At 44.8% G+C, this 26,549-nt stretch overlaps 20 non-coding genes across 20 annotated transcripts; all 20 read left to right on the plus strand.

Moving 5' to 3' along the window:
• Window positions 1-907: 907 nt before the first annotated feature.
• LOC141275596 (U2 spliceosomal RNA) lies at window positions 908-1,098 on the plus strand. The gene has a single exon (XR_012323829.1). It is a non-coding gene; the product is annotated as a U2 spliceosomal RNA (small nuclear RNA).
• Window positions 1,099-2,214: 1,116 nt separating this feature from the next.
• LOC141275597 (U2 spliceosomal RNA) lies at window positions 2,215-2,405 on the plus strand. The gene has a single exon (XR_012323830.1). It is a non-coding gene; the product is annotated as a U2 spliceosomal RNA (small nuclear RNA).
• A 1,115-nt stretch (window positions 2,406-3,520) lies between these two features.
• Window positions 3,521-3,711, plus strand: LOC141275598 (U2 spliceosomal RNA). The gene has a single exon (XR_012323831.1). It is a non-coding gene; the product is annotated as a U2 spliceosomal RNA (small nuclear RNA).
• A 1,115-nt stretch (window positions 3,712-4,826) lies between these two features.
• LOC141275599 (U2 spliceosomal RNA) lies at window positions 4,827-5,017 on the plus strand. The gene has a single exon (XR_012323832.1). It is a non-coding gene; the product is annotated as a U2 spliceosomal RNA (small nuclear RNA).
• Window positions 5,018-6,132: 1,115 nt separating this feature from the next.
• On the plus strand, window positions 6,133-6,323 carry LOC141275600 (U2 spliceosomal RNA). Its single transcript, XR_012323833.1, has one exon. It is a non-coding gene; the product is annotated as a U2 spliceosomal RNA (small nuclear RNA).
• Window positions 6,324-7,437: 1,114 nt separating this feature from the next.
• LOC141275602 (U2 spliceosomal RNA) lies at window positions 7,438-7,628 on the plus strand. Its single transcript, XR_012323835.1, has one exon. It is a non-coding gene; the product is annotated as a U2 spliceosomal RNA (small nuclear RNA).
• Window positions 7,629-8,743: 1,115 nt separating this feature from the next.
• On the plus strand, window positions 8,744-8,934 carry LOC141275603 (U2 spliceosomal RNA). Its single transcript, XR_012323836.1, has one exon. It is a non-coding gene; the product is annotated as a U2 spliceosomal RNA (small nuclear RNA).
• Window positions 8,935-10,049: 1,115 nt separating this feature from the next.
• LOC141275604 (U2 spliceosomal RNA) lies at window positions 10,050-10,240 on the plus strand. The gene has a single exon (XR_012323837.1). It is a non-coding gene; the product is annotated as a U2 spliceosomal RNA (small nuclear RNA).
• Window positions 10,241-11,355: 1,115 nt separating this feature from the next.
• Window positions 11,356-11,546, plus strand: LOC141275605 (U2 spliceosomal RNA). Its single transcript, XR_012323838.1, has one exon. It is a non-coding gene; the product is annotated as a U2 spliceosomal RNA (small nuclear RNA).
• A 1,115-nt stretch (window positions 11,547-12,661) lies between these two features.
• LOC141275606 (U2 spliceosomal RNA) lies at window positions 12,662-12,852 on the plus strand. Its single transcript, XR_012323839.1, has one exon. It is a non-coding gene; the product is annotated as a U2 spliceosomal RNA (small nuclear RNA).
• Window positions 12,853-13,967: 1,115 nt separating this feature from the next.
• Window positions 13,968-14,158, plus strand: LOC141275607 (U2 spliceosomal RNA). Its single transcript, XR_012323840.1, has one exon. It is a non-coding gene; the product is annotated as a U2 spliceosomal RNA (small nuclear RNA).
• Window positions 14,159-15,273: 1,115 nt separating this feature from the next.
• LOC141149840 (U2 spliceosomal RNA) lies at window positions 15,274-15,464 on the plus strand. Its single transcript, XR_012246123.1, has one exon. It is a non-coding gene; the product is annotated as a U2 spliceosomal RNA (small nuclear RNA).
• Window positions 15,465-16,579: 1,115 nt separating this feature from the next.
• LOC141275609 (U2 spliceosomal RNA) lies at window positions 16,580-16,770 on the plus strand. Its single transcript, XR_012323841.1, has one exon. It is a non-coding gene; the product is annotated as a U2 spliceosomal RNA (small nuclear RNA).
• Window positions 16,771-17,885: 1,115 nt separating this feature from the next.
• LOC141275610 (U2 spliceosomal RNA) lies at window positions 17,886-18,076 on the plus strand. Its single transcript, XR_012323842.1, has one exon. It is a non-coding gene; the product is annotated as a U2 spliceosomal RNA (small nuclear RNA).
• A 1,115-nt stretch (window positions 18,077-19,191) lies between these two features.
• Window positions 19,192-19,382, plus strand: LOC141149700 (U2 spliceosomal RNA). Its single transcript, XR_012245989.1, has one exon. It is a non-coding gene; the product is annotated as a U2 spliceosomal RNA (small nuclear RNA).
• A 1,115-nt stretch (window positions 19,383-20,497) lies between these two features.
• On the plus strand, window positions 20,498-20,688 carry LOC141149701 (U2 spliceosomal RNA). Its single transcript, XR_012245990.1, has one exon. It is a non-coding gene; the product is annotated as a U2 spliceosomal RNA (small nuclear RNA).
• Window positions 20,689-21,803: 1,115 nt separating this feature from the next.
• LOC141149703 (U2 spliceosomal RNA) lies at window positions 21,804-21,994 on the plus strand. Its single transcript, XR_012245992.1, has one exon. It is a non-coding gene; the product is annotated as a U2 spliceosomal RNA (small nuclear RNA).
• A 1,112-nt stretch (window positions 21,995-23,106) lies between these two features.
• LOC141275611 (U2 spliceosomal RNA) lies at window positions 23,107-23,297 on the plus strand. Its single transcript, XR_012323843.1, has one exon. It is a non-coding gene; the product is annotated as a U2 spliceosomal RNA (small nuclear RNA).
• Window positions 23,298-24,412: 1,115 nt separating this feature from the next.
• Window positions 24,413-24,603, plus strand: LOC141149948 (U2 spliceosomal RNA). The gene has a single exon (XR_012246225.1). It is a non-coding gene; the product is annotated as a U2 spliceosomal RNA (small nuclear RNA).
• Window positions 24,604-25,718: 1,115 nt separating this feature from the next.
• LOC141275612 (U2 spliceosomal RNA) lies at window positions 25,719-25,909 on the plus strand. Its single transcript, XR_012323844.1, has one exon. It is a non-coding gene; the product is annotated as a U2 spliceosomal RNA (small nuclear RNA).
• Window positions 25,910-26,549: the final 640 nt, after the last annotated feature.

Below are 26,549 nucleotides of genomic sequence, written 5' to 3' on the forward strand. Positions count from 1 at the left end.
AATGCTATCTTTCTAGCTCTCCCTTTTTACTTCCTTTTGGATAAACAGACATATTAGGCAAGCATTTTGGAGCTTTCACCTAAATAACTACAGGTGGTGAGATAAGCTGCACAATATAATTGACCTTTCAGTATATTGTTGCACACACACCATCTATTTAGCAAATGCCCTTGTTATCAACAGCAGCCTTTTAAACTCACCTGAGCTAACAGGTATGTGCGCTGGTTACTCTGCTGCGCTTAAAATTTATTTTTTGGTTTGCTACAATGCCTTTTCTGAAACGTTGTCTCCTTCTGCTGGAACACTGACTTCTTTCATTTAATGCCTGCAGACTATAAAAGAGAACCCAACCCAAAAAGTTTGGTTGATTAGTCTGTGGCATTCTGTTAAACTGTTGCTTATGGCGGTCTCTGTGAGCTTCTCAGCGACATTCAGCCAGCCAGGTATCCTGCCTGCAGTAGATGGAATGTGGCAATGGAACGCTGGCTGCGCGTGTCATAATAGGCTCTGAGCCTTTATATACCTGTGCACAGCAGCAGCCACCTTCAGTCTGCTGCTGGACAGCCAGCAGCAGCAGCAGCAGGAGAGGTATGTAATCAGGAGCCCTCCTGCTAAGGGTAGACAGCTGCTCGTTCCACCCCACCCCCCGCCTTAATTGGTTCTCCTCCCTTCCAACGGTGTTGAGGCGGGTGGGAACAGCAGGGGGTGAAGGTGCTGTGTTTAAAGAGGTGGAGTTATGCAGATCTAAAACGCGTGGATTGCAGCAGCAGCAAGCCGAAAAGTGCAGGCATGTAAGGGTTCTAGAGGTTGACAACATGTCTTCTTAACGGGAGTCCAGGAGCTCATCTCCACAAATGGTCTTTTCAGGATCCTTGGGTGGCTCCGTAGTTTGAAACCAATTCTGGTTATCGCTTCTCGGCCTTTTGGCTAAGATCAAGTGTAGTATCTGTTCTTATCAGTTTAATATCTGATACGTCCCCTATCTGGGGACCATATATTAAATGGATTTTTAGAACAGGGAGATGGAAAAAGAGCTTGCTCTGTCCACTCCACGCATTGACCTGGTATTGCAGTATCTCCAGGACCGGTGCACCCCTTCTTTAATGCAGTTTCTAAAATCAGAAAGAATTGAATTCAATGTTTTTTGTTCATTTTGCTTGTTTGTCGGATTTTGGGATGGACTCTTTGGCTTTGCTTTTCTTCTCCTCATTGGATTTTTCATGTTCAAAGTTGCAGAAGCCAGATTACAAGCTCATTTTGGTTCAACTTCAGCAACTGTGCATTGCATTGCCATGTAATGTGATGCAATGCTATCTTTCTAGCTCTCCCTTTTTACTTCCTTTTGGATAAACAGACATATTAGGCAAGCATTTTGGAGCTTTCACCTAAATAACTACAGGTGGTGAGATAAGCTGCACAATATAATTGACCTTTCAGTATATTGTTGCACACACACCATCTATTTAGCAAATGCCCTTGTTATCAACAGCAGCCTTTTAAACTCACCTGAGCTAACAGGTATGTGCGCTGGTTACTCTGCTGCGCTTAAAATTTCTTTTTTTGGTTTGCTACAATGCCTTTTCTGAAACGTTGTCTCCTTCTGCTGGAACACTGACTTCTTTCATTTAATGCCTGCAGACTATAAAAGAGAACCCAACCCAAAAAGTTTGGTTGATTAGTCTGTGGCATTCTGTTAAACTGTTGCTTATGGCGGTCTCTGTGAGCTTCTCAGCGACATTCAGCCAGCCAGGTATCCTGCCTGCAGTAGATGGAATGTGGCAATGGAACGCTGGCTGCGCGTGTCATAATAGGCTCTGAGCCTTTATATACCTGTGCACAGCAGCAGCCACCTTCAGTCTGCTGCTGGACAGCCAGCAGCAGCAGCAGCAGGAGAGGTATGTAATCAGGAGCCCTCCTGCTAAGGGTAGACAGCTGCTCGTTCCACCCCACCCCCCGCCTTAATTGGTTCTCCTCCCTTCCAACGGTGTTGAGGCGGGTGGGAACAGCAGGGGGTGAAGGTGCTGTGTTTAAAGAGGTGGAGTTATGCAGATCTAAAACGCGTGGATTGCAGCAGCAGCAAGCCGAAAAGTGCAGGCATGTAAGGGATCTAGAGGTTGACAACATGTCTTCTTAACGGGAGTCCAGGAGCTCATCTCCACAAATGGACTTTTCAGGATCCTTGGGTGGCTCCGTAGTTTGAAACCAATTCTGGTTATCGCTTCTCGGCCTTTTGGCTAAGATCAAGTGTAGTATCTGTTCTTATCAGTTTAATATCTGATACGTCCCCTATCTGGGGACCATATATTAAATGGATTTTTAGAACAGGGAGATGGAAAAAGAGCTTGCTCTGTCCACTCCACGCATTGACCTGGTATTGCAGTATCTCCAGGACCGGTGCACCCCTTCTTTAATGCAGTTTCTAAAATCAGAAAGAATTGAATTCAATGTTTTTTGTTCATTTTGCTTGTTTGTCGGATTTTGGGATGGACTCTTTGGCTTTGCTTTTCTTCTCCTCATTGGATTTTTCATGTTCAAAGTTGCAGAAGCCAGATTACAAGCTCATTTTGGTTCAACTTCAGCAACTGTGCATTGCATTGCCATGTAATGTGATGCAATGCTATCTTTCTAGCTCTCCCTTTTTACTTCCTTTTGGATAAACAGACATATTAGGCAAGCATTTTGGAGCTTTCACCTAAATAACTACAGGTGGTGAGATAAGCTGCACAATATAATTGACCTTTCAGTATATTGTTGCACACACACCATCTATTTAGCAAATGCCCTTGTTATCAACAGCAGCCTTTTAAACTCACCTGAGCTAACAGGTATGTGCGCTGGTTACTCTGCTGCGCTTAAAATTTCTTTTTTGGTTTGCTACAATGCCTTTTCTGAAACGTTGTCTCCTTCTGCTGGAACACTGACTTCTTTCATTTAATGCCTGCAGACTATAAAAGAGAACCCAACCCAAAAAGTTTGGTTGATTAGTCTGTGGCATTCTGTTAAACTGTTGCTTATGGCGGTCTCTGTGAGCTTCTCAGCGACATTCAGCCAGCCAGGTATCCTGCCTGCAGTAGATGGAATGTGGCAATGGAACGCTGGCTGCGCGTGTCATAATAGGCTCTGAGCCTTTATATACCTGTGCACAGCAGCAGCCACCTTCAGTCTGCTGCTGGACAGCCAGCAGCAGCAGCAGCAGGAGAGGTATGTAATCAGGAGCCCTCCTGCTAAGGGTAGACAGCTGCTCGTTCCACCCCACCCCCCGCCTTAATTGGTTCTCCTCCCTTCCAACGGTGTTGAGGCGGGTGGGAACAGCAGGGGGTGAAGGTGCTGTGTTTAAAGAGGTGGAGTTATGCAGATCTAAAACGCGTGGATTGCAGCAGCAGCAAGCCGAAAAGTGCAGGCATGTAAGGGATCTAGAGGTTGACAACATGTCTTCTTAACGGGAGTCCAGGAGCTCATCTCCACAAATGGACTTTTCAGGATCCTTGGGTGGCTCCGTAGTTTGAAACCAATTCTGGTTATCGCTTCTCGGCCTTTTGGCTAAGATCAAGTGTAGTATCTGTTCTTATCAGTTTAATATCTGATACGTCCCCTATCTGGGGACCATATATTAAATGGATTTTTAGAACAGGGAGATGGAAAAAGAGCTTGCTCTGTCCACTCCACGCATTGACCTGGTATTGCAGTATCTCCAGGACCGGTGCACCCCTTCTTTAATGCAGTTTCTAAAATCAGAAAGAATTGAATTCAATGTTTTTTGTTCATTTTGCTTGTTTGTCGGATTTTGGGATGGACTCTTTGGCTTTGCTTTTCTTCTCCTCATTGGATTTTTCATGTTCAAAGTTGCAGAAGCCAGATTACAAGCTCATTTTGGTTCAACTTCAGCAACTGTGCATTGCATTGCCATGTAATGTGATGCAATGCTATCTTTCTAGCTCTCCCTTTTTACTTCCTTTTGGATAAACAGACATATTAGGCAAGCATTTTGGAGCTTTCACCTAAATAACTACAGGTGGTGAGATAAGCTGCACAATATAATTGACCTTTCAGTATATTGTTGCACACACACCATCTATTTAGCAAATGCCCTTGTTATCAACAGCAGCCTTTTAAACTCACCTGAGCTAACAGGTATGTGCGCTGGTTACTCTGCTGCGCTTAAAATTTCTTTTTTGGTTTGCTACAATGCCTTTTCTGAAACGTTGTCTCCTTCTGCTGGAACACTGACTTCTTTCATTTAATGCCTGCAGACTATAAAAGAGAACCCAACCCAAAAAGTTTGGTTGATTAGTCTGTGGCATTCTGTTAAACTGTTGCTTATGGCGGTCTCTGTGAGCTTCTCAGCGACATTCAGCCAGCCAGGTATCCTGCCTGCAGTAGATGGAATGTGGCAATGGAACGCTGGCTGCGCGTGTCATAATAGGCTCTGAGCCTTTATATACCTGTGCACAGCAGCAGCCACCTTCAGTCTGCTGCTGGACAGCCAGCAGCAGCAGCAGCAGGAGAGGTATGTAATCAGGAGCCCTCCTGCTAAGGGTAGACAGCTGCTCGTTCCACCCCACCCCCCGCCTTAATTGGTTCTCCTCCCTTCCAACGGTGTTGAGGCGGGTGGGAACAGCAGGGGGTGAAGGTGCTGTGTTTAAAGAGGTGGAGTTATGCAGATCTAAAACGCGTGGATTGCAGCAGCAGCAAGCCGAAAAGTGCAGGCATGTAAGGGATCTAGAGGTTGACAACATGTCTTCTTAACGGGAGTCCAGGAGCTCATCTCCACAAATGGACTTTTCAGGATCCTTGGGTGGCTCCGTAGTTTGAAACCAATTCTGGTTATCGCTTCTCGGCCTTTTGGCTAAGATCAAGTGTAGTATCTGTTCTTATCAGTTTAATATCTGATACGTCCCCTATCTGGGGACCATATATTAAATGGATTTTTAGAACAGGGAGATGGAAAAAGAGCTTGCTCTGTCCACTCCACGCATTGACCTGGTATTGCAGTATCTCCAGGACCGGTGCACCCCTTCTTTAATGCAGTTTCTAAAATCAGAAAGAATTGAATTCAATGTTTTTTGTTCATTTTGCTTGTTTGTCGGATTTTGGGATGGACTCTTTGGCTTTGCTTTTCTTCTCCTCATTGGATTTTTCATGTTCAAAGTTGCAGAAGCCAGATTACAAGCTCATTTTGGTTCAACTTCAGCAACTGTGCATTGCATTGCCATGTAATGTGATGCAATGCTATCTTTCTAGCTCTCCCTTTTTACTTCCTTTTGGATAAACAGACATATTAGGCAAGCATTTTGGAGCTTTCACCTAAATAACTACAGGTGGTGAGATAAGCTGCACAATATAATTGACCTTTCAGTATATTGTTGCACACACACCATCTATTTAGCAAATGCCCTTGTTATCAACAGCAGCCTTTTAAACTCACCTGAGCTAACAGGTATGTGCGCTGGTTACTCTGCTGCGCTTAAAATTTCTTTTTTGGTTTGCTACAATGCCTTTTCTGAAACGTTGTCTCCTTCTGCTGGAACACTGACTTCTTTCATTTAATGCCTGCAGACTATAAAAGAGAACCCAACCCAAAAAGTTTGGTTGATTAGTCTGTGGCATTCTGTTAAACTGTTGCTTATGGCGGTCTCTGTGAGCTTCTCAGCGACATTCAGCCAGCCAGGTATCCTGCCTGCAGTAGATGGAATGTGGCAATGGAACGCTGGCTGCGCGTGTCATAATAGGCTCTGAGCCTTTATATACCTGTGCACAGCAGCAGCCACCTTCAGTCTGCTGCTGGACAGCCAGCAGCAGCAGCAGCAGGAGAGGTATGTAATCAGGAGCCCTCCTGCTAAGGGTAGACAGCTGCTCGTTCCACCCCACCCCCCGCCTTAATTGGTTCTCCTCCCTTCCAACGGTGTTGAGGCGGGTGGGAACAGCAGGGGGTGAAGGTGCTGTGTTTAAAGAGGTGGAGTTATGCAGATCTAAAACGCGTGGATTGCAGCAGCAGCAAGCCGAAAAGTGCAGGCATGTAAGGGATCTAGAGGTTGACAACATGTCTTCTTAACGGGAGTCCAGGAGCTCATCTCCACAAATGGACTTTTCAGGATCCTTGGGTGGCTCCGTAGTTTGAAACCAATTCTGGTTATCGCTTCTCGGCCTTTTGGCTAAGATCAAGTGTAGTATCTGTTCTTATCAGTTTAATATCTGATACGTCCCCTATCTGGGGACCATATATTAAATGGATTTTTAGAACAGGGAGATGGAAAAAGAGCTTGCTCTGTCCACTCCACGCATTGACCTGGTATTGCAGTATCTCCAGGACCGGTGCACCCCTTCTTTAATGCAGTTTCTAAAATCAGAAAGAATTGAATTCAATGTTTTTTGTTCATTTTGCTTGTTTGTCGGATTTTGGGATGGACTCTTTGGCTTTGCTTTCTTCTCCTCATTGGATTTTTCATGTTCAAAGTTGCAGAAGCCAGATTACAAGCTCATTTTGGTTCAACTTCAGCAACTGTGCATTGCATTGCCATGTAATGTGATGCAATGCTATCTTTCTAGCTCTCCCTTTTTACTTCCTTTTGGATAAACAGACATATTAGGCAAGCATTTTGGAGCTTTCACCTAAATAACTACAGGTGGTGAGATAAGCTGCACAATATAATTGACCTTTCAGTATATTGTTGCACACACACCATCTATTTAGCAAATGCCCTTGTTATCAACAGCAGCCTTTTAAACTCACCTGAGCTAACAGGTATGTGCGCTGGTTACTCTGCTGCGCTTAAAATTTCTTTTTTGGTTTGCTACAATGCCTTTTCTGAAACGTTGCCTCCTTCTGCTGGAACACTGACTTCTTTCATTTAATGCCTGCAGACTATAAAAGAGAACCCAACCCAAAAAGTTTGGTTGATTAGTCTGTGGCATTCTGTTAAACTGTTGCTTATGGCGGTCTCTGTGAGCTTCTCAGCGACATTCAGCCAGCCAGGTATCCTGCCTGCAGTAGATGGAATGTGGCAATGGAACGCTGGCTGCGCGTGTCATAATAGGCTCTGAGCCTTTATATACCTGTGCACAGCAGCAGCCACCTTCAGTCTGCTGCTGGACAGCCAGCAGCAGCAGCAGCAGGAGAGGTATGTAATCAGGAGCCCTCCTGCTAAGGGTAGACAGCTGCTCGTTCCACCCCACCCCCCGCCTTAATTGGTTCTCCTCCCTTCCAACGGTGTTGAGGCGGGTGGGAACAGCAGGGGGTGAAGGTGCTGTGTTTAAAGAGGTGGAGTTATGCAGATCTAAAACGCGTGGATTGCAGCAGCAGCAAGCCGAAAAGTGCAGGCATGTAAGGGATCTAGAGGTTGACAACATGTCTTCTTAACGGGAGTCCAGGAGCTCATCTCCACAAATGGACTTTTCAGGATCCTTGGGTGGCTCCGTAGTTTGAAACCAATTCTGGTTATCGCTTCTCGGCCTTTTGGCTAAGATCAAGTGTAGTATCTGTTCTTATCAGTTTAATATCTGATACGTCCCCTATCTGGGGACCATATATTAAATGGATTTTTAGAACAGGGAGATGGAAAAAGAGCTTGCTCTGTCCACTCCACGCATTGACCTGGTATTGCAGTATCTCCAGGACCGGTGCACCCCTTCTTTAATGCAGTTTCTAAAATCAGAAAGAATTGAATTCAATGTTTTTTGTTCATTTTGCTTGTTTGTCGGATTTTGGGATGGACTCTTTGGCTTTGCTTTTCTTCTCCTCATTGGATTTTTCATGTTCAAAGTTGCAGAAGCCAGATTACAAGCTCATATTGGTTCAACTTCAGCAACTGTGCATTGCATTGCCATGTAATGTGATGCAATGCTATCTTTCTAGCTCTCCCTTTTTACTTCCTTTTGGATAAACAGACATATGAGGCAAGCATTTTGGAGCTTTCACCTAAATAACTACAGGTGGTGAGATAAGCTGCACAATATAATTGACCTTTCAGTATATTGTTGCACACACACCATCTATTTAGCAAATGCCCTTGTTATCAACAGCAGCCTTTTAAACTCACCTGAGCTAACAGGTATGTGCGCTGGTTACTCTGCTGCGCTTAAAATTTCTTTTTTGGTTTGCTACAATGCCTTTTCTGAAACGTTGTCTCCTTCTGCTGGAACACTGACTTCTTTCATTTAATGCCTGCAGACTATAAAAGAGAACCCAACCCAAAAAGTTTGGTTGATTAGTCTGTGGCATTCTGTTAAACTGTTGCTTATGGCGGTCTCTGTAAGCTTCTCAGCGACATTCAGCCAGCCAGGTATCCTGCCTGCAGTAGATGGAATGTGGCAATGGAACGCTGGCTGCGCGTGTCATAATAGGCTCTGAGCCTTTATATACCTGTGCACAGCAGCAGCCACCTTCAGTCTGCTGCTGGACAGCCAGCAGCAGCAGCAGCAGGAGAGGTATGTAATCAGGAGCCCTCCTGCTAAGGGTAGACAGCTGCTCGTTCCACCTCACCCCCCGCCTTAATTGGTTCTCCTCCCTTCCAACGGTGTTGAGGCGGGTGGGAACAGCAGGGGGTGAAGGTGCTGTGTTTAAAGAGGTGGAGTTATGCAGATCTAAAACGCGTGGATTGCAGCAGCAGCAAGCCGAAAAGTGCAGGCATGTAAGGGATCTAGAGGTTGACAACATGTCTTCTTAACGGGAGTCCAGGAGCTCATCTCCACAAATGGACTTTTCAGGATCCTTGGGTGGCTCCGTAGTTTGAAACCAATTCTGGTTATCGCTTCTCGGCCTTTTGGCTAAGATCAAGTGTAGTATCTGTTCTTATCAGTTTAATATCTGATACGTCCCCTATCTGGGGACCATATATTAAATGGATTTTTAGAACAGGGAGATGGAAAAAGAGCTTGCTCTGTCCACTCCACGCATTGACCTGGTATTGCAGTATCTCCAGGACCGGTGCACCCCTTATTTAATGCAGTTTCTAAAATCAGAAAGAATTGAATTCAAAGTTTTTTGTTCATTTTGCTTGTTTGTCGGATTTTGGGATGGACTCTTTGGCTTTGCTTTTCTTCTCCTCATTGGATTTTTCATGTTCAAAGTTGCAGAAGCCAGATTACAAGCTCATTTTGGTTCAACTTCAGCAACTGTGCATTGCATTGCCATGTAATGTGATACAATGCTATGTTTCTAGCTCTCCCTTTTTACTTCCTTTTGGATAAACAGACATATTAGGCAAGCATTTTGGAGCTTTCACCTAAATAACTACAGGTGGTGAGATAAGCTGCACAATATAATTGACCTTTCAGTATATTGTTGCACACACACCATCTATTTAGCAAATGCCCTTGTTATCAACAGCAGCCTTTTAAACTCACCTGAGCTAACAGGTATGTGCGCTGGTTACTCTGCTGCGCTTAAAATTTCTTTTTTGGTTTGCTACAATGCCTTTTCTGAAACGTTGTCTCCTTCTGCTGGAACACTGACTTCTTTCATTTAATGCCTGCAGACTATAAAAGAGAACCCAACCCAAAAAGTTTGGTTGATTAGTCTGTGGCATTCTGTTAAACTGTTGCTTATGGCGGTCTCTGTGAGCTTCTCAGCGACATTCAGCCAGCCAGGTATCCTGCCTGCAGTAGATGGAATGTGGCAATGGAACGCTGGCTGCGCGTGTCATAATAGGCTCTGAGCCTTTATATACCTGTGCACAGCAGCAGCCACCTTCAGTCTGCTGCTGGACAGCCAGCAGCAGCAGCAGCAGGAGAGGTATGTAATCAGGAGCCCTCCTGCTAAGGGTAGACAGCTGCTCGTTCCACCCCATCCCCCGCCTTAATTGGTTCTCCTCCCTTCCAACGGTGTTGAGGCGGGTGGGAACAGCAGGGGGTGAAGGTGCTGTGTTTAAAGAGGTGGAGTTATGCAGATCTAAAACGCGTGGATTGCAGCAGCAGCAAGCCGAAAAGTGCAGGCATGTAAGGGATCTAGAGGTTGACAACATGTCTTCTTAACGGGAGTCCAGGAGCTCATCTCCACAAATGGACTTTTCAGGATCCTTGGGTGGCTCCGTAGTTTGAAACCAATTCTGGTTATCGCTTCTCGGCCTTTTGGCTAAGATCAAGTGTAGTATCTGTTCTTATCAGTTTAATATCTGATACGTCCCCTATCTGGGGACCATATATTAAATGGATTTTTAGAACAGGGAGATGGAAAAAGAGCTTGCTCTGTCCACTCCACGCATTGACCTGGTATTGCAGTATCTCCAGGACCGGTGCACCCCTTCTTTAATGCAGTTTCTAAAATCAGAAAGAATTGAATTCAATGTTTTTTGTTCATTTTGCTTGTTTGTCGGATTTTGGGATGGACTCTTTGGCTTTGCTTTTCTTCTCCTCATTGGATTTTTCATGTTCAAAGTTGCAGAAGCCAGATTACAAGCTCATTTTGGTTCAACTTCAGCAACTGTGCATTGCATTGCCATGTAATGTGATGCAATGCTATGTTTCTAGCTCTCCCTTTTTACTTCCTTTTGGATAAACAGACATATTAGGCAAGCATTTTGGAGCTTTCACCTAAATAACTACAGGTGGTGAGATAAGCTGCACAATATAATTGACCTTTCAGTATATTGTTGCACACACACCATCTATTTAGCAAATGCCCTTGTTATCAACAGCAGCCTTTTAAACTCACCTGAGCTAACAGGTATGTGCGCTGGTTACTCTGCTGCGCTTAAAATTTCTTTTTTGGTTTGCTACAATGCCTTTTCTGAAACGTTGTCTCCTTCTGCTGGAACACTGACTTCTTTCATTTAATGCCTGCAGACTATAAAAGAGAACCCAACCCAAAAAGTTTGGTTGATTAGTCTGTGGCATTCTGTTAAACTGTTGCTTATGGCGGTCTCTGTGAGCTTCTCAGCGACATTCAGCCAGCCAGGTATCCTGCCTGCAGTAGATGGAATGTGGCAATGGAACGCTGGCTGCGCGTGTCATAATAGGCTCTGAGCCTTTATATACCTGTGCACAGCAGCAGCCACCTTCAGTCTGCTGCTGGACAGCCAGCAGCAGCAGCAGCAGGAGAGGTATGTAATCAGGAGCCCTCCTGCTAAGGGTAGACAGCTGCTCGTTCCACCCCATCCCCCGCCTTAATTGGTTCTCCTCCCTTCCAACGGTGTTGAGGCGGGTGGGAACAGCAGGGGGTGAAGGTGCTGTGTTTAAAGAGGTGGAGTTATGCAGATCTAAAACGCGTGGATTGCAGCAGCAGCAAGCCGAAAAGTGCAGGCATGTAAGGGATCTAGAGGTTGACAACATGTCTTCTTAACGGGAGTCCAGGAGCTCATCTCCACAAATGGACTTTTCAGGATCCTTGGGTGGCTCCGTAGTTTGAAACCAATTCTGGTTATCGCTTCTCGGCCTTTTGGCTAAGATCAAGTGTAGTATCTGTTCTTATCAGTTTAATATCTGATACGTCCCCTATCTGGGGACCATATATTAAATGGATTTTTAGAACAGGGAGATGGAAAAAGAGCTTGCTCTGTCCACTCCACGCATTGACCTGGTATTGCAGTATCTCCAGGACCGGTGCACCCCTTCTTTAATGCAGTTTCTAAAATCAGAAAGAATTGAATTCAATGTTTTTTGTTCATTTTGCTTGTTTGTCGGATTTTGGGATGGACTCTTTGGCTTTGCTTTTCTTCTCCTCATTGGATTTTTCATGTTCAAAGTTGCAGAAGCCAGATTACAAGCTCATTTTGGTTCAACTTCAGCAACTGTGCATTGCATTGCCATGTAATGTGATGCAATGCTATCTTTCTAGCTCTCCCTTTTTACTTCCTTTTGGATAAACAGACATATTAGGCAAGCATTTTGGAGCTTTCACCTAAATAACTACAGGTGGTGAGATAAGCTGCACAATATAATTGACCTTTCAGTATATTGTTGCACACACACCATCTATTTAGCAAATGCCCTTGTTATCAACAGCAGCCTTTTAAACTCACCTGAGCTAACAGGTATGTGCACTGGTTACTCTGCTGCGCTTAAAATTTCTTTTTTGGTTTGCTACAATGCCTTTTCTGAAACGTTGTCTCCTTCTGCTGGAACACTGACTTCTTTCATTTAATGCCTGCAGACTATAAAAGAGAACCCAACCCAAAAAGTTTGGTTGATTAGTCTGTGGCATTCTGTTAAACTGTTGCTTATGGCGGTCTCTGTGAGCTTCTCAGCGACATTCAGCCAGCCAGGTATCCTGCCTGCAGTAGATGGAATGTGGCAATGGAACGCTGGCTGCGCGTGTCATAATAGGCTCTGAGCCTTTATATACCTGTGCACAGCAGCAGCCACCTTCAGTCTGCTGCTGGACAGCCAGCAGCAGCAGCAGCAGGAGAGGTATGTAATCAGGAGCCCTCCTGCTAAGGGTAGACAGCTGCTCGTTCCACCCCATCCCCCGCCTTAATTGGTTCTCCTCCCTTCCAACGGTGTTGAGGCGGGTGGGAACAGCAGGGGGTGAAGGTGCTGTGTTTAAAGAGGTGGAGTTATGCAGATCTAAAACGCGTGGATTGCAGCAGCAGCAAGCCGAAAAGTGCAGGCATGTAAGGGATCTAGAGGTTGACAACATGTCTTCTTAACGGGAGTCCAGGAGCTCATCTCCACAAATGGACTTTTCAGGATCCTTGGGTGGCTCCGTAGTTTGAAACCAATTCTGGTTATCGCTTCTCGGCCTTTTGGCTAAGATCAAGTGTAGTATCTGTTCTTATCAGTTTAATATCTGATACGTCCCCTATCTGGGGACCATATATTAAATGGATTTTTAGAACAGGGAGATGGAAAAAGAGCTTGCTCTGTCCACTCCACGCATTGACCTGGTATTGCAGTATCTCCAGGACCGGTGCACCCCTTCTTTAATGCAGTTTCTAAAATCAGAAAGAATTGAATTCAATGTTTTTTGTTCATTTTGCTTGTTTGTCGGATTTTGGGATGGACTCTTTGGCTTTGCTTTTCTTCTCCTCATTGGATTTTTCATGTTCAAAGTTGCAGAAGCCAGATTACAAGCTCATTTTGGTTCAACTTCAGCAACTGTGCATTGCATTGCCATGTAATGTGATGCAATGCTATGTTTCTAGCTCTCCCTTTTTACTTCCTTTTGGATAAACAGACATATTAGGCAAGCATTTTGGAGCTTTCACCTAAATAACTACAGGTGGTGAGATAAGCTGCACAATATAATTGACCTTTCAGTATATTGTTGCACACACACCATCTATTTAGCAAATGCCCTTGTTATCAACAGCAGCCTTTTAAACTCACCTGAGCTAACAGGTATGTGCGCTGGTTACTCTGCTGCGCTTAAAATTTCTTTTTTGGTTTGCTACAATGCCTTTTCTGAAACGTTGTCTCCTTCTGCTGGAACACTGACTTCTTTCATTTAATGCCTGCAGACTATAAAAGAGAACCCAACCCAAAAAGTTTGGTTGATTAGTCTGTGGCATTCTGTTAAACTGTTGCTTATGGCGGTCTCTGTGAGCTTCTCAGCGACATTCAGCCAGCCAGGTATCCTGCCTGCAGTAGATGGAATGTGGCAATGGAACGCTGGCTGCGCGTGTCATAATAGGCTCTGAGCCTTTATATACCTGTGCACAGCAGCAGCCACCTTCAGTCTGCTGCTGGACAGCCAGCAGCAGCAGCAGCAGGAGAGGTATGTAATCAGGAGCCCTCCTGCTAAGGGTAGACAGCTGCTCGTTCCACCCCATCCCCCGCCTTAATTGGTTCTCCTCCCTTCCAACGGTGTTGAGGCGGGTGGGAACAGCAGGGGGTGAAGGTGCTGTGTTTAAAGAGGTGGAGTTATGCAGATCTAAAACGCGTGGATTGCAGCAGCAGCAAGCCGAAAAGTGCAGGCATGTAAGGGATCTAGAGGTTGACAACATGTCTTCTTAACGGGAGTCCAGGAGCTCATCTCCACAAATGGACTTTTCAGGATCCTTGGGTGGCTCCGTAGTTTGAAACCAATTCTGGTTATCGCTTCTCGGCCTTTTGGCTAAGATCAAGTGTAGTATCTGTTCTTATCAGTTTAATATCTGATACGTCCCCTATCTGGGGACCATATATTAAATGGATTTTTAGAACAGGGAGATGGAAAAAGAGCTTGCTCTGTCCACTCCACGCATTGACCTGGTATTGCAGTATCTCCAGGACCGGTGCACCCCTTCTTTAATGCAGTTTCTAAAATCAGAAAGAATTGAATTCAATGTTTTTTGTTCATTTTGCTTGTTTGTCGGATTTTGGGATGGACTCTTTGGCTTTGCTTTTCTTCTCCTCATTGGATTTTTCATGTTCAAAGTTGCAGAAGCCAGATTACAAGCTCATTTTGGTTCAACTTCAGCAACTGTGCATTGCATTGCCATGTAATGTGATGCAATGCTATCTTTCTAGCTCTCCCTTTTTACTTCCTTTTGGATAAACAGACATATTAGGCAAGCATTTTGGAGCTTTCACCTAAATAACTACAGGTGGTGAGATAAGCTGCACAATATAATTGACCTTTCAGTATATTGTTGCACACACACCATCTATTTAGCAAATGCCCTTGTTATCAACAGCAGCCTTTTAAACTCACCTGAGCTAACAGGTATGTGCGCTCGTTACTCTGCTGCGCTTAAAATTTCTTTTTTGGTTTGCTACAATGCCTTTTCTGAAACGTTGTCTCCTTCTGCTGGAACACTGACTTCTTTCATTTAATGCCTGCAGACTATAAAAGAGAACCCAACCCAAAAAGTTTGGTTGATTAGTCTGTGGCATTCTGTTAAACTGTTGCTTATGGCGGTCTCTGTGAGCTTCTCAGCGACATTCAGCCAGCCAGGTATCCTGCCTGCAGTAGATGGAATGTGGCAATGGAATGCTGGCTGCGCGTGTCATAATAGGCTCTGAGCCTTTATATACCTGTGCACAGCAGCAGCCACCTTCAGTCTGCTGCTGGACAGCCAGCAGCAGCAGCAGCAGGAGAGGTATGTAATCAGGAGCCCTCCTGCTAAGGGTAGACAGCTGCTCGTTCCACAACACCCCCCGCCTTAATTGGTTCTCCTCCCTTCCAACGGTGTTGAGGCGGGTGGGAACAGCAGGGGGTGAAGGTGCTGTGTTTAAAGAGGTGGAGTTATGCAGATCTAAAACGCGTGGATTGCAGCAGCAGCAAGCCGAAAAGTGCAGGCATGTAAGGGATCTAGAGGTTGACAACATGTCTTCTTAACGGGAGTCCAGGAGCTCATCTCCACAAATGGACTTTTCAGGATCCTTGGGTGGCTCCGTAGTTTGAAACCAATTCTGGTTATCGCTTCTCGGCCTTTTGGCTAAGATCAAGTGTAGTATCTGTTCTTATCAGTTTAATATCTGATACGTCCCCTATCTGGGGACCATATATTAAATGGATTTTTAGAACAGGAAGATGGAAAAAGAGCTTGCTCTGTCCACTCCACGCATTGACCTGGTATTGCAGTATCTCCAGGACCGGTGCACCCCTTCTTTAATGCAGTTTCTAAAATCAGAAAGAATTGAATTCAATGTTTTTTGTTCATTTTGCTTGTTTGTCGGATTTTGGGATGGACTCTTTGGCTTTGCTTTTCTTCTCCTCATTGGATTTTTCATGTTCAAAGTTGCAGAAGCCAGATTACAAGCTCATTTTGGTTCAACTTCAGCAACTGTGCATTGCATTGCCATGTAATGTGATGCAATGCTATCTTTCTAGCTCTCCCTTTTTACTTCCTTTTGGATAAACAGACATATTAGGCAAGCATTTTGGAGCTTTCACCTAAATAACTACAGGTGGTGAGATAAGCTGCACAATATAATTGACCTTTCAGTATATTGTTGCACACACACCATCTATTTAGCAAATGCCCTTGTTATCAACAGCAGCCTTTTAAACTCACCTGAGCTAACAGGTATGTGCGCTGGTTACTCTGCTGCGCTTAAAATTTCTTTTTTGGTTTGCTACAATGCCTTTTCTGAAACGTTGTCTCCTTCTGCTGGAACACTGACTTCTTTCATTTAATGCCTGCAGACTATAAAAGAGAACCCAACCCAAAAAGTTTGGTTGATTAGTCTGTGGCATTCTGTTAAACTGTTGCTTATGGCGGTCTCTGTGAGCTTCTCAGCGACATTCAGCCAGCCAGGTATCCTGCCTGCAGTAGATGGAATGTGGCAATGGAACGCTGGCTGCGCGTGTCATAATAGGCTCTGAGCCTTTATATACCTGTGCACAGCAGCAGCCACCTTCAGTCTGCTGCTGGACAGCCAGCAGCAGCAGCAGCAGGAGAGGTATGTAATCAGGAGCCCTCCTGCTAAGGGTAGACAGCTGCTCGTTCCACCCCACCCCCCGCCTTAATTGGTTCTCCTCCCTTCCAACGGTGTTGAGGCGGGTGGGAACAGCAGGGGGTGAAGGTGCTGTGTTTAAAGAGGTGGAGTTATGCAGATCTAAAACGCGTGGATTGCAGCAGCAGCAAGCCGAAAAGTGCAGGCATGTAAGGGATCTAGAGGTTGACAACATGTCTTCTTAACGGGAGTCCAGGAGCTCATCTCCACAAATGGACTTTTCAGGATCCTTGGGTGGCTCCGTAGTTTGAAACCAATTCTGGTTATCGCTTCTCGGCCTTTTGGCTAAGATCAAGTGTAGTATCTGTTCTTATCAGTTTAATATCTGATACGTCCCCTATCTGGGGACCATATATTAAATGGATTTTTAGAACAGGGAGATGGAAAAAGAGCTTGCTCTGTCCACTCCACGCATTGACCTGGTATTGCAGTATCTCCAGGACCGGTGCACCCCTTCTTTAATGCAGTTTCTAAAATCAGAAAGAATTGAATTCAATGTTTTTTGTTCATTTTGCTTGTTTGTCGGATTTTGGGATGGACTCTTTGGCTTTGCTTTTCTTCTCCTCATTGGATTTTTCATGTTCAAAGTTGCAGAAGCCAGATTACAAGCTCATTTTGGTTCAACTTCAGCAACTGTGCATTGCATTGCCATGTAATGTGATGCAATGCTATCTTTCTAGCTCTCCCTTTTTACTTCCTTTTGGATAAACAGACATATTAGGCAAGCATTTTGGAGCTTTCACCTAAATAACTACAGGTGGTGAGATAAGCTGCACAATATAATTGACCTTTCAGTATATTGTTGCACACACACCATCTATTTAGCAAATGCCCTTGTTATCAACAGCAGCCTTTTAAACTCACCTGAGCTAACAGGTATGTGCACTGGTTACTCTGCTGCGCTTAAAATTTCTTTTTTGGTTTGCTACAATGCCTTTTCTGAAACGTTGTCTCCTTCTGCTGGAACACTGACTTCTTTCATTTAATGCCTGCAGACTATAAAAGAGAACCCAACCCAAAAAGTTTGGTTGATTAGTCTGTGGCATTCTGTTAAACTGTTGCTTATGGCGGTCTCTGTGAGCTTCTCAGCGACATTCAGCCAGCCAGGTATCCTGCCTGCAGTAGATGGAATGTGGCAATGGAACGCTGGCTGCGCGTGTCATAATAGGCTCTGAGCCTTTATATACCTGTGCACAGCAGCAGCCACCTTCAGTCTGCTGCTGGACAGCCAGCAGCAGCAGCAGCAGGAGAGGTATGTAATCAGGAGCCCTCCTGCTAAGGGTAGACAGCTGCTCGTTCCACCCCACCCCCCGCCTTAATTGGTTCTCCTCCCTTCCAACGGTGTTGAGGCGGGTGGGAACAGCAGGGGGTGAAGGTGCTGTGTTTAAAGAGGTGGAGTTATGCAGATCTAAAACGCGTGGATTGCAGCAGCAGCAAGCCGAAAAGTGCAGGCATGTAAGGGATCTAGAGGTTGACAACATGTCTTCTTAACGGGAGTCCAGGAGCTCATCTCCACAAATGGACTTTTCAGGATCCTTGGGTGGCTCCGTAGTTTGAAACCAATTCTGGTTATCGCTTCTCGGCCTTTTGGCTAAGATCAAGTGTAGTATCTGTTCTTATCAGTTTAATATCTGATACGTCCCCTATCTGGGGACCATATATTAAATGGATTTTTAGAACAGGGAGATGGAAAAAGAGCTTGCTCTGTCCACTCCACGCATTGACCTGGTATTGCAGTATCTCCAGGACCGGTGCACCCCTTCTTTAATGCAGTTTCTAAAATCAGAAAGAATTGAATTCAATGTTTTTTGTTCATTTTGCTTGTTTGTCGGATTTTGGGATGGACTCTTTGGCTTTGCTTTTCTTCTCCTCATTGGATTTTTCATGTTCAAAGTTGCAGAAGCCAGATTACAAGCTCATTTTGGTTCAACTTCAGCAACTGTGCATTGCATTGCCATGTAATGTGATGCAATGCTATCTTTCTAGCTCTCCCTTTTTACTTCCTTTTGGATAAACAGACATATTAGGCAAGCATTTTGGAGCTTTCACCTAAATAACTACAGGTGGTGAGATAAGCTGCACAATATAATTGACCTTTCAGTATATTGTTGCACACACACCATCTATTTAGCAAATGCCCTTGTTATCAACAGCAGCCTTTTAAACTCACCTGAGCTAACAGGTATGTGCGCTGGTTACTCTGCTGCGCTTAAAATTTCTTTTTTGGTTTGCTACAATGCCTTTTCTGAAACGTTGTCTCCTTCTGCTGGAACACTGACTTCTTTCATTTAATGCCTGCAGACTATAAAAGAGAACCCAACCCAAAAAGTTTGGTTGATTAGTCTGTGGCATTCTGTTAAACTGTTGCTTATGGCGGTCTCTGTGAGCTTCTCAGCGACATTCAGCCAGCCAGGTATCCTGCCTGCAGTAGATGGAATGTGGCAATGGAACGCTGGCTGCGCGTGTCATAATAGGCTCTGAGCCTTTATATACCTGTGCACAGCAGCAGCCACCTTCAGTCTGCTGCTGGACAGCCAGCAGCAGCAGCAGCAGGAGAGGTATGTAATCAGGAGCCCTCCTGCTAAGGGTAGACAGCTGCTCGTTCCACCCCACCCCCCGCCTTAATTGGTTCTCCTCCCTTCCAACGGTGTTGAGGCGGGTGGGAACAGCAGGGGGTGAAGGTGCTGTGTTTAAAGAGGTGGAGTTATGCAGATCTAAAACGCGTGGATTGCAGCAGCAGCAAGCCGAAAAGTGCAGGCATGTAAGGGATCTAGAGGTTGACAACATGTCTTCTTAACGGGAGTCCAGGAGCTCATCTCCACAAATGGACTTTTCAGGATCCTTGGGTGGCTCCGTAGTTTGAAACCAATTCTGGTTATCGCTTCTCGGCCTTTTGGCTAAGATCAAGTGTAGAATCTGTTCTTATCAGTTTAATATCTGATACGTCCCCTATCTGGGGACCATATATTAAATGGATTTTTAGAACAGGGAGATGGAAAAAGAGCTTGCTCTGTCCACTCCACGCATTGACCTGGTATTGCAGTATCTCCAGGACCGGTGCACCCCTTCTTTAATGCAGTTTCTAAAATCAGAAAGAATTGAATTCAATGTTTTTTGTTCATTTTGCTTGTTTGTCGGATTTTGGGATGGACTCTTTGGCTTTGCTTTTCTTCTCCTCATTGGATTTTTCATGTTCAAAGTTGCAGAAGCCAGATTACAAGCTCATTTTGGTTCAACTTCAGCAACTGTGCATTGCATTGCCATGTAATGTGATGCAATGCTATCTTTCTAGCTCTCCCTTTTTACTTCCTTTTGGATAAACAGACATATTAGGCAAGCATTTTGGAGCTTTCACCTAAATAACTACAGGTGGTGAGATAAGCTGCACAATATTATTGACCTTTCAGTATATTGTTGCACACACACCATCTATTTAGCAAATGCCCTTGTTATCAACAGCAGCCTTTTAAACTCACCTGAGCTAACAGGTATGTGCGCTGGTTACTCTGCTGCGCTTAAAATTTCTTTTTTGGTTTGCTACAATGCCTTTTCTGAAACGTTGTCTCCTTCTGCTGGAACACTGACTTCTTTCATTTAATGCCTGCAGACTATAAAAGAGAACCCAACCCAAAAAGTTTGGTTGATTAGTCTGTGGCATTCTGTTAAACTGTTGCTTATGGCGGTCTCTGTGAGCTTCTCAGCGACATTCAGCCAGCCAGGTATCCTGCCTGCAGTAGATGGAATGTGGCAATGGAACGCTGGCTGCGCGTGTCATAATAGGCTCTGAGCCTTTATATACCTGTGCACAGCAGCAGCCACCTTCAGTCTGCTGCTGGACAGCCAGCAGCAGCAGCAGCAGGAGAGGTATGTAATCAGGAGCCCTCCTGCTAAGGGTAGACAGCTGCTCGTTCCACCCCACCCCCCGCCTTAATTGGTTCTCCTCCCTTCCAACGGTGTTGAGGCGGGTGGGAACAGCAGGGGGTGAAGGTGCTGTGTTTAAAGAGGTGGAGTTATGCAGATCTAAAACGCGTGGATTGCAGCAGCAGCAAGCCGAAAAGTGCAGGCATGTAAGGGATCTAGAGGTTGACAACATGTCTTCTTAACGGGAGTCCAGGAGCTCATCTCCACAAATGGACTTTTCAGGATCCTTGGGTGGCTCCGTAGTTTGAAACCAATTCTGGTTATCGCTTCTCGGCCTTTTGGCTAAGATCAAGTGTAGAATCTGTTCTTATCAGTTTAATATCTGATACGTCCCCTATCTGGGGACCATATATTAAATGGATTTTTAGAACAGGGAGATGGAAAAAGAGCTTGCTCTGTCCACTCCACGCATTGACCTGGTATTGCAGTATCTCCAGGACCGGTGCACCCCTTCTTTAATGCAGTTTCTAAAATCAGAAAGAATTGAATTCAATGTTTTTTGTTCATTTTGCTTGTTTGTCGGATTTTGGGATGGACTCTTTGGCTTTGCTTTTCTTCTCCTCATTGGATTTTTCATGTTCAAAGTTGCAGAAGCCAGATTACAAGCTCATTTTGGTTCAACTTCAGCAACTGTGCATTGCATTGCCATGTAATGTGATGCAATGCTATCTTTCTAGCTCTCCCTTTTTACTTCCTTTTGGATAAACAGACATATTAGGCAAGCATTTTGGAGCTTTCACCTAAATAACTACAGGTGGTGAGATAAGCTGCACAATATTATTGACCTTTCAGTATATTGTTGCACACACACCATCTATTTAGCAAATGCCCTTGTTATCAACAGCAGCCTTTTAAACTCACCTGAGCTAACAGGTATGTGCGCTGGTTACTCTGCTGCGCTTAAAATTTCTTTTTTGGTTTGCTACAATGCCTTTTCTGAAACGTTGTCTCCTTCTGCTGGAACACTGACTTCTTTCATTTAATGCCTGCAGACTATAAAAGAGAACCCAACCCAAAAAGTTTGGTTGATTAGTCTGTGGCATTCTGTTAAACTGTTGCTTATGGCGGTCTCTGTGAGCTTCTCAGCGACATTCAGCCAGCCAGGTATCCTGCCTGCAGTAGATGGAATGTGGCAATGGAATGCTGGCTGCGCGTGTCATAATAGGCTCTGAGCCTTTATATACCTGTGCACAGCAGCAGCCACCTTCAGTCTGCTGCTGGACAGCCAGCAGCAGCAGCAGCAGGAGAGGTATGTAATCAGGAGCCCTCCTGCTAAGGGTAGACAGCTGCTCGTTCCACCCCACCCCCCGCCTTAATTGGTTCTCCTCCCTTCCAACGGTGTTGAGGCGGGTGGGAACAGCAGGGGGTGAAGGTGCTGTGTTTAAAGAGGTGGAGTTATGCAGATCTAAAACGCGTGGATTGCAGCAGCAGCAAGCCGAAAAGTGCAGGCATGTAAGGGATCTAGAGGTTGACAACATGTCTTCTTAACGGGAGTCCAGGAGCTCATCTCCACAAATGGACTTTTCAGGATCCTTGGGTGGCTCCGTAGTTTGAAACCAATTCTGGTTATCGCTTCTCGGCCTTTTGGCTAAGATCAAGTGTAGAATCTGTTCTTATCAGTTTAATATCTGATACGTCCCCTATCTGGGGACCATATATTAAATGGATTTTTAGAACAGGGAGATGGAAAAAGAGCTTGCTCTGTCCACTCCACGCATTGACCTGGTATTGCAGTATCTCCAGGACCGGTGCACCCCTTCTTTAATGCAGTTTCTAAAATCAGAAAGAATTGAATTCAATGTTTTTTGTTCATTTTGCTTGTTTGTCGGATTTTGGGATGGACTCTTTGGCTTTGCTTTTCTTCTCCTCATTGGATTTTTCATGTTCAAAGTTGCAGAAGCCAGATTACAAGCTCATTTTGGTTCAACTTCAGCAACTGTGCATTGCATTGCCATGTAATGTGATGCAATGCTATCTTTCTAGCTCTCCCTTTTTACTTCCTTTTGGATAAACAGACATATTAGGCAAGCATTTTGGAGCTTTCACCTAAATAACTACAGGTGGTGAGATAAGCTGCACAATATAATTGACCTTTCAGTATATTGTTGCACACACACCATCTATTTAGAAAATGCCCTTGTTATCAACAGCAGCCTTTTAAACTCACCTGAGCTAACAGGTATGTGCGCTGGTTACTCTGCTGCGCTTAAAATTTCTTTTTTGGTTTGCTACAATGCCTTTTCTGAAACGTTGTCTCCTTCTGCTGGAACACTGACTTCTTTCATTTAATGCCTGCAGACTATAAAAGAGAACCCAACCCAAAAAGTTTGGTTGATTAGTCTGTGGCATTCTGTTAAACTGTTGCTTATGGCGGTCTCTGTGAGCTTCTCAGCGACATTCAGCCAACCAGGTATCCTGCCTGCAGTAGATGGAATGTGGCAATGGAACGCTGGCTGCGCGTGTCATAATAGGCTCTGAGCCTTTATATACCTGTGCACAGCAGCAGCCACCTTCAGTCTGCTGCTGGACAGCCAGCAGCAGCAGCAGGAGAGGTATGTAATCAGGAGCCCTCCTGCTAAGGGTAGACAGCTGCTCGTTCCACCCCACCCCCCGCCTTAATTGGTTCTCCTCCCTTCCAACGGTGTTGAGGCGGGTGGGAACAGCAGGGGGTGAAGGTGCTGTGTTTAAAGAGGTGGAGTTATGCAGATCTAAAACGCGTGGATTGCAGCAGCAGCAAGCCGAAAAGTGCAGGCATGTAAGGGATCTAGAGGTTGACAACATGTCTTCTTAACGGGAGTCCAGGAGCTCATCTCCACAAATGGACTTTTCAGGATCCTTGGGTGGCTCCGTAGTTTGAAACCAATTCTGGTTATCGCTTCTCGGCCTTTTGGCTAAGATCAAGTGTAGTATCTGTTCTTATCAGTTTAATATCTGATACGTCCCCTATCTGGGGACCATATATTAAATGGATTTTTAGAACAGGGAGATGGAAAAAGAGCTTGCTCTGTCCACTCCACGCATTGACCTGGTATTGCAGTATCTCCAGGACCGGTGCACCCCTTCTTTAATGCAGTTTCTAAAATCAGAAAGAATTGAATTCAATGTTTTTTGTTCATTTTGCTTGTTTGTCGGATTTTGGGATGGACTCTTTGGCTTTGCTTTTCTTCTCCTCATTGGATTTTTCATGTTCAAAGTTGCAGAAGCCAGATTACAAGCTCATTTTGGTTCAACTTCAGCAACTGTGCATTGCATTGCCATGTAATGTGATGCAATGCTATCTTTCTAGCTCTCCCTTTTTACTTCCTTTTGGATAAACAGACATATTAGGCAAGCATTTTGGAGCTTTCACCTAAATAACTACAGGTGGTGAGATAAGCTGCACAATATAATTGACCTTTCAGTATATTGTTGCACACACACCATCTATTTAGCAAATGCCCTTGTTATCAACAGCAGCCTTTTAAACTCACCTGAGCTAACAGGTATGTGCGCTGGTTACTCTGCTGCGCTTAAAATTTATTTTTTGGTTTGCTACAATGCCTTTTCTGAAACGTTGTCTCCTTCTGCTGGAACACTGACTTCTTTCATTTAATGCCTGCAGACTATAAAAGAGAACCCAACCCAAAAAGTTTGGTTGATTAGTCTGTGGCATTCTGTTAAACTGTTGCTTATGGCGGTCTCTGTGAGCTTCTCAGCGACATTCAGCCAGCCAGGTATCCTGCCTGCAGTAGATGGAATGTGGCAATGGAACGCTGGCTGCGCGTGTCATAATAGGCTCTGAGCCTTTATATACCTGTGCACAGCAGCAGCCACCTTCAGTCTGCTGCTGGACAGCCAGCAGCAGCAGCAGCAGGAGAGGTATGTAATCAGGAGCCCTCCTGCTAAGGGTAGACAGCTGCTCGTTCCACCCCACCCCCCGCCTTAATTGGTTCTCCTCCCTTCCAACGGTGTTGAGGCGGGTGGGAACAGCAGGGGGTGAAGGTGCTGTGTTTAAAGAGGTGGAGTTATGCAGATCTAAAACGCGTGGATTGCAGCAGCAGCAAGCCGAAAAGTGCAGGCATGTAAGGGATCTAGAGGTTGACAACATGTCTTCTTAACGGGAGTCCAGGAGCTCATCTCCACAAATGGACTTTTCAGGATCCTTGGGTGGCTCCGTAGTTTGAAACCAATTCTGGTTATCGCTTCTCGGCCTTTTGGCTAAGATCAACTGTAGTATCTGTTCTTATCAGTTTAATATCTGATACGTCCCCTATCTGGGGACCATATATTAAATGGATTTTTAGAACAGGGAGATGGAAAAAGAGCTTGCTCTGTCCACTCCACGCATTGACCTGGTATTGCAGTATCTCCAGGACCGGTGCACCCCTTCTTTAATGCAGTTTCTAAAATCAGAAAGAATTGAATTCAATGTTTTTTGTTCATTTTGCTTGTTTGTCGGATTTTGGGATGGACTCTTTGGCTTTGCTTTTCTTCTCCTCATTGGATTTTTCATGTTCAAAGTTGCAGAAGCCAGATTACAAGCTCATTTTGGTTCAACTTCAGCAACTGTGCATTGCATTGCCATGTAATGTGATGCAATGCTGTCTTTCTAGCTCTCCCTTTTTACTTCCTTTTGGATAAACAGACATATTAGGCAAGCATTTTGGAGCTTTCACCTAAATAACTACAGGTGGTGAGATAAGCTGCACAATATAATTGACCTTTCAGTATATTGTTGCACACACACCATCTATTTAGCAAATGCCCTTGTTATCAACAGCAGCCTTTTAAACTCACCTGAGCTAACAGGTATGTGCGCTGGTTACTCTGCTGCGCTTAAAATTTCTTTTTTGGTTTGCTACAATGCCTTTTCTGAAACGTTGTCTCCTTCTGCTGGAACACTGACTTCTTTCATTTAATGCCTGCAGACTATAAAAGAGAACCCAACCCAAAAAGTTTGGTTGATTAGTCTGTGGCATTCTGTTAAACTGTTGCTTATGGCGGTCTCTGTGAGCTTCTCAGCGACATTCAGCCAGCCAGGTATCCTGCCTGCAGTAGATGGAATGTGGCAATGGAACGCTGGCTGCGCGTGTCATAATAGGCTCTGAGCCTTTATATACCTGTGCACAGCAGCAGCCACCTTCAGTCTGCTGCTGGACAGCCAGCAGCAGCAGCAGCAGGAGAGGTATGTAATCAGGAGCCCTCCTGCTAAGGGTAGACAGCTGCTCGTTCCACCCCACCCCCCGCCTTAATTGGTTCTCCTCCCTTCCAACGGTGTTGAGGCGGGTGGGAACAGCAGGGGGTGAAGGTGCTGTGTTTAAAGAGGTGGAGTTATGCAGATCTAAAACGCGTGGATTGCAGCAGCAGCAAGCCGAAAAGTGCAGGCATGTAAGGGATCTAGAGGTTGACAACTTGTCTTCTTAACGGGAGTCCAGGAGCTCATCTCCACAAATGGAATTTTCAGGATCCTTGGGTGGCTCCGTAGTTTGAAACCAATTCTGGTTATCGCTTCTCGGCCTTTTGGCTAAGATCAAGTGTAGTATCTGTTCTTATCAGTTTAATATCTGATACGTCCCCTATCTGGGGACCATATATTAAATGGATTTTTAGAACAGGGAGATGGAAAAAGAGCTTGCTCTGTCCACTCCACGCATTGACCTGGTATTGCAGTATCTCCAGGACCGGTGCACCCCTTCTTTAATGCAGTTTCTAAAATCAGAAAGAATTGAATTCAATGTTTTTTGTTCATTTTGCTTGTTTGTCGGATTTTGGGATGGACTCTTTGGCTTTGCTTTTCTTCTCCTCATTGGATTTTTCATGTTCAAAGTTGCAGAAGCCAGATTACAAGCTCATTTTGGTTCAACTTCAGCAACTGTGCATTGCATTGCCATGTAATGTGATGCAATGCTATCTTTCTAGCTCTCCCTTTTTACTTCCTTTTGGATAAACAGACATATTAGGCAAGCATTTTGGAGCTTTCACCTAAATAACTACAGGTGGTGAGATAAGCTGCACAATATAATTGACCTTTCAGTATATTGTTGCACACACACCATCTATTTAGCAAATGCCCTTGTTATCAACAGCAGCCTTTTAAACTCACCTGAGCTAACAGGTATGTGCGCTGGTTACTCTGCTGCGCTTAAAATTTCTTTTTTGGTTTGCTACAATGCCTTTTCTGAAACGTTGTCTCCTTCTGCTGGAACACTGACTTCTTTCATTTAATGCCTGCAGACTATAAAAGAGAACCCAACCCAAAAAGTTTGGTTGATTAGTCTGTGGCATTCTGTTAAACTGTTGCTTATGGCGGTCTCTGTGAGCTTCTCAGCGACATT

The sequence above is a fragment of the Phyllobates terribilis genome, unplaced genomic scaffold, assembly GCF_046119375.1.
Source record: "Phyllobates terribilis strain yellow unplaced genomic scaffold, ASM4611937v1 Scaffold_5__5_contigs__length_657084704, whole genome shotgun sequence".
Classification (NCBI taxonomy): domain Eukaryota; kingdom Metazoa; phylum Chordata; class Amphibia; order Anura; family Dendrobatidae; genus Phyllobates; species Phyllobates terribilis.